This window comes from Haliotis rubra, unplaced genomic scaffold (assembly GCF_003918875.1).
Source record: "Haliotis rubra isolate DU_JTF1 unplaced genomic scaffold, ASM391887v1 Scf964, whole genome shotgun sequence".
NCBI classification, from domain to species: Eukaryota; Metazoa; Mollusca; class Gastropoda; order Lepetellida; family Haliotidae; genus Haliotis; species Haliotis rubra.
The window spans coordinates 197,141-209,476 of NW_025767706.1; the positions used below are offsets into that span (position 1 = coordinate 197,141).

The 12,336-nt window shown below is 45.7% G+C and overlaps 1 protein-coding gene and 1 long non-coding RNA gene across 2 annotated transcripts in view; both read left to right on the forward strand.

Moving 5' to 3' along the window:
- LOC124265169 (dnaJ homolog subfamily C member 4-like) overlaps positions 1–2,064 on the forward strand; it is a 37,159-nt gene extending 35,095 nt beyond the window's left edge. The window contains exon 7 of the mRNA XM_046699957.1: positions 1,535–2,064. The gene's annotated coding sequence lies outside the window, so the exon portion shown is untranslated. The remainder of the gene's footprint in view (positions 1–1,534) is intronic.
- An 8,207-nt stretch (positions 2,065–10,271) lies between these two features.
- On the forward strand, positions 10,272–11,377 carry LOC124265171. Its single transcript, XR_006895366.1, has 2 exons — positions 10,272–10,353; positions 10,707–11,377. It is a non-coding gene; the product is annotated as an uncharacterized LOC124265171 (long non-coding RNA).
- Positions 11,378–12,336: the final 959 nt, after the last annotated feature.

The window sequence follows — 12,336 nt, forward strand, 5'->3', positions numbered from 1 at the left end:
TGAGTCCCCTGTTTAGTGAGTCCCCATGTCTAGTGAGTCCTCCTGTCTAGTGAGTCCCCTGGTCTAGCGAGTCCCCTGTCTAGTCTAGTGAGTCTTTATGTCTAGTGAGTCCCCTGTCTAGTGAGTCCCCTAGTCTAGTGAGTCCCCATGTCTGAGTGAGTCTAGCGAAGTCTTTTGTCTAGTGAGTCCCCATGTCTAGTGAGTCCCCATGTCTAATGAGTCCCCATGTCTAGTGAGTGAGTCCCCATGTCTAGTGAGTCCCCTGGTCTAGCAAGTCTTTAGTCTAGCGAGTGCCCTAGTCTAGTGAGTCCCATGTCTAGTGAGTCCCCTGGTCTAGTGAGTCCCCATGTCTAGTGAGTCCCCTGGTCTAGCGAGTCTTTAGTCTAGAGAGTCCCCTAGTCTAGTGAGTTCCCGTATCTAGTGAGTCCCAATGTCTAGTGAGTCCCCTAGTCTAGTGAGTCCCCATGTCTAGTGATTCTTCATGTCTAGTGAGTCCCCATGTCTAGTGAGTCTTCATGTCTAGCGGTTCCCCCTGTCTAGTGTGTCCCCTGTATGAGAGTTCCTGTCTAGTGAATCCTCTTGTCTAGTGAGTTCAGTCTTGTGAGTACCCCGTGTCTGCCCATACTGCACCCTGTATGCATCATTGTATACAAGAATGTAGCAATTGAAATTTAAACAAACTCATGAATAAAAACTTGTTTTTGTGGCCATGTTGTGTATGTTTGTGAGTGAGGGAGAGGGGAGTCGCAGAGATGACTGCCGCCTGTGATGCATGAAGTAGGATCCCACCAGGAGCACCCGTAAACTGATCACCTCATTGTCCCTCGGCTGCCGCTCTCAGCAAGACAAATCTCGAAAGTGAAAAGCGATTGAGCGTGGTGTACAGGGCAGTTTTCCCCCCTCATCGCGCCTCTATACAGTCTGGGTGATTTATGCCTTTACACTGAGTCCCGGCCGACTTGCGCACAATTACCATATTGATACAACCCACAATATCACATTCTTATATGAAAGGTGTGTTTTACAGAAAAACTGTGGTGCTCCTGACTCGTACAAACGGTGATGAATGCAAGCTTTGTGGCAACACTTGATGACAAGAATACCCTCTTTGGGCTGTAGAATTTGTCAGCAATTGTTGAGGGGATGAATGGGGAGGAAATAAAGATTACGCAAATTGACATATGATTTATTTGTGTGGAGGCTGGGTTCCCATGTTGCAGTACATGATGATGTGACACCTTCTTTACTCCACTTCAACACAAGAGAAATGGCTCAGTGTACCCAGTTTAGGCAGCAGATTGAACAGGAATTTGTAAATTACGTGTTTTTTCAAAAAGCACTAATAGCTTGTGAACAAACTATTTATGTTCGACCAAAAGAATACATTTGCATAAAGCTACAAACAGATAGTATATACTTTGTGAAAATTATCTTACATTATAGAATGACTCACCATGTTTGCAATGTACATGTTTAATAGGCCCAGGAATGATATTGTACACCATTATGGGATAATTATGTTGGTTATTTTCAGGCCCTGTAGGACCCTTCCATGATTCCTGTGACACTGTTTCAACACGATTGGTGACAGACAGTGTTGTACACTCATTCTAGTGATCTGACTCTGTTGGTCAGTGGCAGTCAACGTTGGACTCCATTGGTCATCCCCGTTTTTCACTTCCGAAGAAGATGACTTTGAATATTTTCCACACAGGCATGTTATACTTTGGTGTGAGATTATAGGAGACCACAACACATTGGCTACTTTGTCTTATGAACTCCTTTATTGTTTGTATTGCCAATCTTATTTTGGTTATGACAATAACACGTCATTATATTGAGGTATTTAATAGCCACACATGATATAATCTAAAAAGCCAGGAAATTATGATGATTGTGTGGAAGCATTCATGAATATTCCTACAGATGTGGAAACCAGATGCAAAGACATCTGTAGATGTGGAAACCAGATACAAACACATCTGTAGATGTGGAAACCAGATACAAACACATCTGTAGACGTGGAAACCAGATACAAACACATCTGTATATGTGGAAACCAGATACAAACACATCTGTAGACATGGAAACCAGATACAAACACATCTGTAGATGTGGAAACCAGATACAAACACATCTGTAGACATGGAAACCAGATACAAACACATCTGTAGATGTGGAAACCAGATACAAACACATCTGTAGATGTGGAAACCAGATACAAACACATCTGTAGATGTGGAAACCAGATACAAACACATCTGTAGACATGACGTGGAAACCAGATACAAACACATCTGTAGATGTGGAAACCAGATACAAACACATCTGTAGATGTGGAAACCAGATACAAACACATCTGTAGATGTGGAAACCAGATACAAACACATCTGTAGATGTGGAAACCAGATACAAACACATCTGTAGATGTGGAAACCAGATACAAACACATCTGTAGACGTGGAAACCAGTACAAAAACCAGATACAAACACATCTGTAGATGTGGAAACCAGATACAAACACATCTGTAGATGTGGAAACCAGATACAAACACATCTGTAGATGTGGAAACCAGATACAAACACATCTGTAGATGTGGAAACCAGATACAAACACATCTGTAGACATGGAAACCAGATACAAACACATCTGTAGATGTGGAAACCAGATACAAACACATCTGTAGACGTGGAAACCAGATACAAACACATCTGTAGATGTGGAAACCAGATACAAACACATCTGTAGATGTGGAAACTAGATACAAACACATCTGTAGATGTGGAAACCAGATACAAGCACACATCTGTAGATGTGGAAACCAGATACAAACACATCTGTAGATGTGGAAACCAGATACAAACACATCTGTAGACATGGAAACCAGATACAAACACATCTGTAGATGTGGACAACAGATACAAACACATCTGTAGATGTGGAAACCAGATACAAACACATCTGTAGATGTGGAAACCAGATACAAACACATCTGTATGGAAACCAGATACAAACACATCTGTAGATGTGTAGACATCTGTAGATGTGGAAACCAGATACAAACACATCTGTAGATGTGGAAACCAGATACAAACACATCTGTAGATGTGGAAACCAGATACAAACACATCTGTAGATGTGGAAACCAGATACAAACACATCTGTAGATGTGGAAACCAGATACAAACACATCTGTAGATGTGGAAACCAGATACAAACACATCTGTAGATGTGGAAACCAGATACAAACACATCTGTAGATGTGGAAACCAGATACAAACACATCTGTAGATGTGGAAACCAGATACAAAAATCCAGATACAAACACATCTGTAGATGTGGAAACCAGATACAAACACATCTGTAGATGTGGAAACCAGATACAAACACATCTGTAGATGGGAAACCAGATACAAACACATCTGTAGATGTGGAAACCAGATACAAACACATCTGTAGATGTGGAAACCAAACACATCTGTAGATGTGGAAACCAGATACAAACACATCTGTAGATGTGGAAACCAGGATACAAACACATCAGATAGATGTGGAAACCAGATACAAACACATCTGTAGATGTGGAAACCAGATACAAACACATCTGTAGATGTGGAAACCAGATAAAAACACATCTGTAGATGTGGAAACCAGATACAAAACACATATTGTAGATGTGGAAACCAGATACAAACACATCTGTAGATGTGGAAACCAGATACAAACACATCTGTAGATGTGGAAACCAGATACAAAAACACATCTGTAGATGTGGAAACCAGATACAAACACATCTGTAGATGTGGAAACCAGATACAAACACATCTGTAGATGTGGAAACCAGATAAAAACACATCTGTAGATGTGGAAACCAGATACAAACACATCTGTAGATGTGGAAACCAGATACAAACACATCTGTAGATGTGGAAACCAGATACAAACACATCTGCCCAGACAAGCTGTGCTTAAATTCCAACAGTAAATGTAGTTACTGTCGAAAAAACATCAGCCACCAACACTCAAAATTAGGAACTTAGAAATCTGCTGTGGAGCCAAAACAAAATGTTTGATGGGAATCCTGCTTTGTACGGGGTAGACAATAAAAATATTTTATTCTACCTTTGTCTTGTATGTATTATTTTATGTGAATAATTTTGTGTGAAATTGGGAAAAGCCCAGTGTGAGTTTACATATAATAATAATAATAATGTGTTCATTTATATAGCGCCAAACTCCACACTAGGTATGCTCATAGCGCTAACAATCAAGGCACAGCACATATCACGCTTCTTCTGCCTTGGTGTAATATTGAGGCGTAAAACTAAACTGACTTACTCATTCTTCTGCCTTGGTGATCCTCATATTACTGGTTCAAAGCCGTCCTGTATAAGACTGTAATGCATCAGCCAAAACACATTAGCTCAGTCCATAACCAGTGCCAGTGCTTTACATACAGGGGTGCGCTTGTACAAAGCAATCTTAACACTCTGGTGATCATAACATAAGACAGACTTGCAACAGTCTTAGCACTAAGGATGTTTTGTACAACAGCAACAAGGCCAGTACTAAGACCGACAATGCTTTTCATACCAGACTCATACCAAGACCAGCAGTGCTTATGAAGGTCCACACTAAAACTGGAGGCGCTTATAATACCCCCAAATACCAAAACCACCAGTGGTTATCATACTAGGCCAGTACTAAAACCTGCAGTGGTTATCATACCAGGCACATACCGAGACCAGCAGTGCTTATCATACCAGACACATACCAAGACCAGCAGTGGTTATCATACCAGGCACATACCAAGACCAGCAATGCTTATCATACCAGACACATACCAAGACCAGCAGTGCTTATCATACCAGACAAATACCAAGACCAGCAGTGCTTATCATACCAGACACATACCAAGACCAGCAGTGCTTATCATACCAGACAAATACCAAGACCAGCAGTGCTTATCATACCAGGCACATACCAAGACCAGCAGTGCTTATCATACCAGACAAATACCAAGACCAGCAGTGCTTATCATACCAGACAAATACCAAGACCAGCAGTGCTTATCATACCAGACAAATACCAAGACCAGCAGTGCTTATCATACCAGGCACATACCAAGACCAGCAGTGCTTATCATACCAGACAAATACCAAGACCAGCAGTGCTTATCATACCAAATACCAAGACCAGCAGTGCTTATCATACCAGGCACATACCAAGACCAGCAGTGCTTATCATACCAGACAAATACCAAGACCAGCAGTGCTTATCATACCAGGCAAATACCAAGACCAGCAGTGCTTATCATACCAGGCACATACCAAGACCAGCAGTGCTTATCATACCAGACAAATACCAAGACCAGCAGTGCTTATCATACCAAACAGATACCAAGACCAGCAGTGCTTGTCATACCAGGCACATACCATGACCAGCAGTGCTTATCATACCAGACAAATACCAAGACAAGCAGTGCTTATCATACCAGGCACATACAAAGACCAGCAGTGCTTATCATACCTGGCAAATACCAAGACCAGCAGTGCTTGTGAAGGTCCACACTAAAATTGGAGGCGCTTATAATACCCCCAAAATACCAAAACCACCAGTGGTTATCATACTAGGCCAGTACTAAAACCTGCAGTGGTTATCATAACAGGCACATACAGAGACCAGCAGTGCTTATCATACCAGACAAATACCAAGACAAGCAGTGCTTATCATACCAGGCACATACAAAGACCAGCAGTGCTTATCATACCAGACAAATACCAAGACCAGCAGTGCTTATGAAGGTCCACACTAAAACTGGAGGCGCTTATAATACCCCCAAATACCAAAACCACCAGTGGTTATCATACTAGGCCAGTACTAAAACCTGCAGTGGTTATCATACCAGGCACATACCGAGACCAGCAGTGCTTATCATACCAGACAAATACCAAGACCAGCAGTGCTTATCATACCAGGCACATACCAAGACCAGCAGTGCTTATCATACCAGACACATACCAAGACCAGCAGTGCTTATCATACCAGGCACATACCAAGACCAGCAGTGCTTATCATACCAGACAAATACCAAGACCAGCAGTGCTTATCATACCAGACAAATACCAAGACCAGCAGTGCCACATACCAAGACCAGCAGTGCTTATCATACCAGACAAATACCAAGACCAGCAGTGCTTATCATACCAAACAGATACCAAGACCAGCAGTGCTTATCATACCAGGCACATACCAAGACCAGCAGTGCTTATCATACCAGACAAATACCAAGAGAAGCAATGGTTATCATACCAGGCACATACCAAGACCAGCAGTGGTTATCATACCTGGCAAATACCAAGACCAGCAGTGCTTACCATACCAGGCACATACCAAGACCAGCAGTGCTTATCATACCAGACACATACCAAGACCAGCAGTGCTTATCATACCAGACACATACCAAGACCGGTAGTGCTTAGTGCTTATCATACGAGACAAATACCAAGGCCAGCAGTGCTTGTCATACCAGGCACATACCAAGACCAGCAGTGCTTATCATACCAGACTCATACCAAGACCAGCAGTGCTTATCATACCAGGCACATACCAAGACCAGCAGTGCTTATCATACCAGACACATACCAAGACCAGCAGTGCTTATCATACCAGGCACATACCAAGACCAGCAGTGCTTATCATACCAGGCACATACCAAGACCAGCAGTGCTTATCATACTAGGGAAGTACTTTATACCCTATGAGATAGATAAGATTACTTCAGCATCTTGGAAATTGGTGAACAATTGTTTTGCTATCCTACCAATCACTAACCATATCACCTCTATGCAATAACGTGGAGAGATTATCATACCTCTCATGCCATACGACGCAGAGGTTGTCATATATATAACAAAACTTGCAGCGTTTATCATATCAATATATTACAATACGATGCAGAAGTTATCATATCACTGTATTACCATACGATGCAGAGGTTATCATATCATTGTATTACCATACGATGCAGAGGATATCATATCATTGTATTACCATAAGATACAGAGGATATCATACCATTGTATTACCATAAGATACCGAGGTTATGATATCACTGTATTACCATAAGATGCACAGGTAATCATATCACACTTACACGTAACATGGAAGTGTTATCATCTCTCTCTCTAACCTTAAGATGCAGAGGTTATCATATCACTGTATTACCATAAGATGCAGAGGTTATCATATCACTGTATTACCGTAAGATGCAGAGATTATCATATCACTGTATTACCATAAGGTGCAGAGTATATCATATCATCGTATTACCAGATGCAGAGGTTATATCACTATATCACCATGAGATGCTGAGGTTATCATATCTCTGTATTACCATAAGGTGCAGAGGTTATTACATCACTGTATTACTATCATACCCCCGCGCAGAGGTTATATCATTATATCATCATGAGATGCTGAGGATATAATACCTCTGTATTACCGTAAGATACAGAGGTTATCATATCACTGCATTACCATAAGGTGCAGAGGTTATCACATAACTGTATTACTATCATATCACCTACTAAAGGTGTATCACCCCCTCCTACCTGCAGCACTTTGTACAGGTGTATCACCCCCGTCTGCCTGCAGCACTTTGTACAGGTGTATCATCCCCTTCTGCCTGCAGCACTTATTACACGTGTATCACCCCCTTCTGCCTGCAGAACCTAGTACAGGTGTATCACCCCCTTCTGCCTGTAGCACCTAGTACAGGTTTACCACCCCCTCCTGCCTGCAGCACGTAGCACAGGTGTATCACCCCGTCTGCCTGCAGCACCTAGTACACGTGTATCACCCCCTCCTGCCTGCAGCACTTAGTACAGATGTATCAACCCCTCCTGCATGCAGCACCTAGTACGGGTGTATCACCCCCTCCGGCCTGCAGGACTTAGTACAGGTGTATCACCCCCTCCTGCATGCAGCACCTAGTACACGTGTATCACCCCCTCCTGCCTGCTGCAGCTAGTACAGGTGTATCTACCCCTCCTGCCTGCTGCACTTAGTACAGGAGTATCACCCCCTTCTGCATGCAGCACCTAGTATAGCTGTATCAACCCTTTCTGCCTGCAGCACCAAGCACACGTGTATCACCCCATCCTGCCTGCAACACCTAGTACAGGTGTATCACCCCCTTCTGCCTGTAGCACCTAGTACAGGTGTATCACCCCCTCCTGCCTGCAACACCTAGTACAGGTGTATCACCCCCTCCTGCCTGCAACACCTAGTACAGGTGTATCACCCCTTCTGCCTGCAGAACCTAGTACAGGTGTATCACCCCCTTCTGTCTGTAGCACCTAGTACAGGTGTATCACCCCCTCCTGCCTGCAGCACTTAGTACAGGTGTATCAGCCCCTTCTGCCTGCAGCACCTAGTACAGGTGTATCACCCCTCCTGCCTGTAGCACCTAGTACAGGTGTATCACCCCCTCCTGCCTGCAGCACCTAGTACAGGTGTATCACCCCCTCCTGCCTCCAGCACCTAGTACAGGTGTATCACCCCCTCCTGCCTGTAGCACCTAGTACAGGTGTATCACCCCACTTCTGCCTGCAGCAACTAGTATGCACGTGTTTCACCCTAGTCCGTGTATCTCCAGCACCTAGTACACGTGTATCACCCCTCCTGCCTGCAGCACCTAGTACAGGTGTATCACCCCTCCTGCCTGCAGCACCTAGTACACGTGTATCACCCCCTCCGGCCTGCAGGACTTAGTACAGGTGTATCACCCCTCCTGCCTGCAGCACCTAGTACACGTGTATCACCCCCTCCTGCCTGCAGCACCTAGTACAGGTGTATCACCCCCTCCTGCCTGCAGCACCTAGTACAGGTGTATCACCCCCTCCTGCCTGCAGCACCTAGTACAGGTGTATCACCCCTTCTGCCTGCAGCACCTAGTACACGTGTATCACCCCCTCCTGCCTGCAGCACCCTCCTGCCTGCAGCACCTAGTACAGGTGTATCATCACCCCTCCTGCCTCCAGCACCTAGTACAGGTGTATCACCCCTCCTGCCTGCAACACCTAGTACAGGTGTATCGCTCCTCCTGCCTGCAACACCTAGTACAGGTGTATCACCCCTTCTGCCTGCAGACACCTAGTACAGGTGTATCACCCCCTCCTGCCTCTAGCACCTAGTACAGGTGTATAACCCTCCCTGCCTGCAGCACCTAGTACAGGTGTATCATCCAGCCCTCCTGCCTGTAGCACCTAGTACACGTGTATCACCCTCCTGCCTGCAGCACCTAGTCACCCCCTCCTGCCTGCAGCACTTAGTACAGGTGTATCACCCTCCTGCCTCCAGCACTTAGTACAGGTGTATCACCCCCTCCTGCCTGCAGCACCTAGTACACGTGTATCACCCTCCTGCCTCCAACACCCTGCAGCACCTAGTACAGGTGTATCACCCCTCCTGCCTGCAGCACCTAGTACATGTATCACCCCTCCTGCCTGCAGCACCTAGTACGGGTGTATCACCCCCTCCTGCCTGCAGCACCTAGTACAGGTGTATCACCCCTCCTGCCTGCAGCACCTAGTACACGTGTATCACCCCCTCCTGCCTGCAGCACCTAGTGAACGTCTATCACCACCTCCTGCCTGCAGCACCTAGTACAGGTGTATCACCACCTCCTGCCTGCAGCACCTAGTACAGGTGTATCATCCCCTCCTGCCTGCAGCAGTTAGTACAGGTGTATCACCCCTTCTGCCTGCAGCACCTAGTACACGTGTATCACCCCCTCCTGCCTGCAGCACCTAGTACACGTGTATCACCCCCTCCTGCCTGCAGCCCCTAGTACACGTGTATCACCCTTTCCTGCCTGCAGCATCTAGTACACGTGTATCACCCCCTCCTGCCTGCAGCACCTAGTACAGGTGTATCACCACCCTCCTGCCTGCAGCACCTAGTACAGGTGTATCACCACCTCCTGCCTGCAGCACCTAGTACACGTGTATCACCCCTCCTGCCTGCAGCATCTAGTACACGTGTATCACCCCCTCCTGCCTGCAGCACCTAGTACAGGTGTATCACCCCCCTGTGCATCAGTCCCTCCCTCCTGCCTCCAGCACCTAGTACACGTGTATCACCCTCCTGCCTCCAGCACCTAGTACAGGTGTATCACCCCTCCTGCCTCCAACACCTAGTACAGGTGTATCACCCCTCCTGCCTCCAACACCTAGTACAGGTGTATCACCCCCTCCTGCCTCCAACACCTAGTACAGGTGTATCACCCCCTCCTGCCTGCAGCACCTAGTACAGGTGTATCACCCTCCTGCCTGTAGCACCTAGTACAGGTGTACATCACCCTCCTGCCTCCAACACCTAGTACAGGTGTATCACCCTCCTGCCTCCAACACCTAGTACAGGTGTATCACCCCTCCTGCCTGCAACACCTAGCCTCCACCCTCCTGCCTGCAGCACCTAGTACAGGTGTATCACCCCTCCTGCCTCCAACACCTAGTACAGGTGTATCACCCTCCTGCCTCCAACACCTAGTACAGGTGTATCACCCCCTCCTGCCTCCAACACCTAGTACAGGTGTATCACCCCTCCTGCCTCCAGCACCTAGTACAGGTGTATCACCCCTCCTGCCTGCAGCACCTAGTACACGTCTATCAACCCCTCCTGCCTGTAGCAGCTAGTACAGGTGCTTGTGCGGTCGGTGAACATTCCCCATCAGTGTGTGCCATGTAATGTGAAGCAGCAGAGATAATATACTTAGATTTAGTTGTATGAACATGTTTGCCGATTAGTGTATGGATGTATCATGTTCGGAAATGATGGGTACTTAATATCATGACACAATTGAGTAGATGGAAGCATGCTATTTTTGTGTAAACAATTAGTTAGAGCAATGTGTAAATTTCGAATATCACTTCACAACTTTCGAAATTTACACATCGCTCTAACTAATTGTTTGTCTCATGTTACAGTTATATATAATTCAACATTATCCGTAAAAGGCCAACGATGACACCGTTAAATAATCCTCATACAGAATCTGTATGTAGAAACCGTGACCTTCATTTGGTGGAAGATAAATACCATGTCTGTTTTGTATGTAAGAAATGTACACACTTAACACACAGTTTTCTTACTTCGTTACAGAAATATTTTATAATGGTAGAATTATGTTCGAAAATTTATTTAACTCCTGTGGTTGTACTGCGCACAATAGCTTTATATTACTGCAAGTTGTTCAACATTTGATCGACAGCTATTTAACACTCTGGATATGTGACCTAAATATACTTTATCTTTCAACTGCACTATGGGCCATGTGGCCTGAATTACGAAATAAACTTGATTGATGATGAATGAATTGACGTCGACTCCATCCTGCCTGCATCCATTGTCATGTGACCGCCCCAGTTTACAGCATGCTGCGCGTGTTCCTTCGGGGGATTAGTGTTGTAATTGGTGGAGCACCATGAGAGTGCCTTCCCAACATTCTTCTTCCTGTACATAGCCGCTTGCAAACGAAGTGCTTAACATCCAGCTGCAGAGCACACCAATTTGGCAGCCCTTCCAACACAACCCGTGCATAAACTAGATCCTCATTAACAAATCTCAGACGACTGATAAACATAGGGCTCATTTACATCTCCTTGATAAACACGCCACACACTCTCACCCTGCTGATCTACTGACGCACACTGTCACCCTGCTGATCTACTGACACACACTCTCACCCTGCTGATCTACTGACGCACACTCTCACCCTGCTGATCTACTGACACACACTCTCACCCTGCTGATCTACTGACGCACACTGTCACCCTGCTGATCTACTGACACACACTCTCACCCTGCTGATCTACTGACACACACTCTCACCCTGCTGATCTACTGACGCACACTGTCACCCTGCTGATCTACTGACACACACTCTCACCCTGCTGATCTACTGACGCACACTGTCACCCTGCTGATCTACTGCCACACACTCTCACCCCTGCTGATCTACTGCCACACACTCTCACCCTGCTGATCTACTGACACACACTCTCACCCTGCTGATCTACTGCCACACATTCTCACCCCTGCTGATTTACTGCCACACACTGTCACCCTGCTGATCTACTGACACACACTCTCACCTAGCTGATCTACTGACACACACTCTCACCCTGCTGATCTACTGACACACACTGTCACCCCTGCTGATCTACTGACACACACTCTCACCCTGCTGATCTACTGACACACACACTCTCACCCTGCTGATCTACTGACACACACTCTCACCCTGCTGATCTACTGCCACACACTCTCAC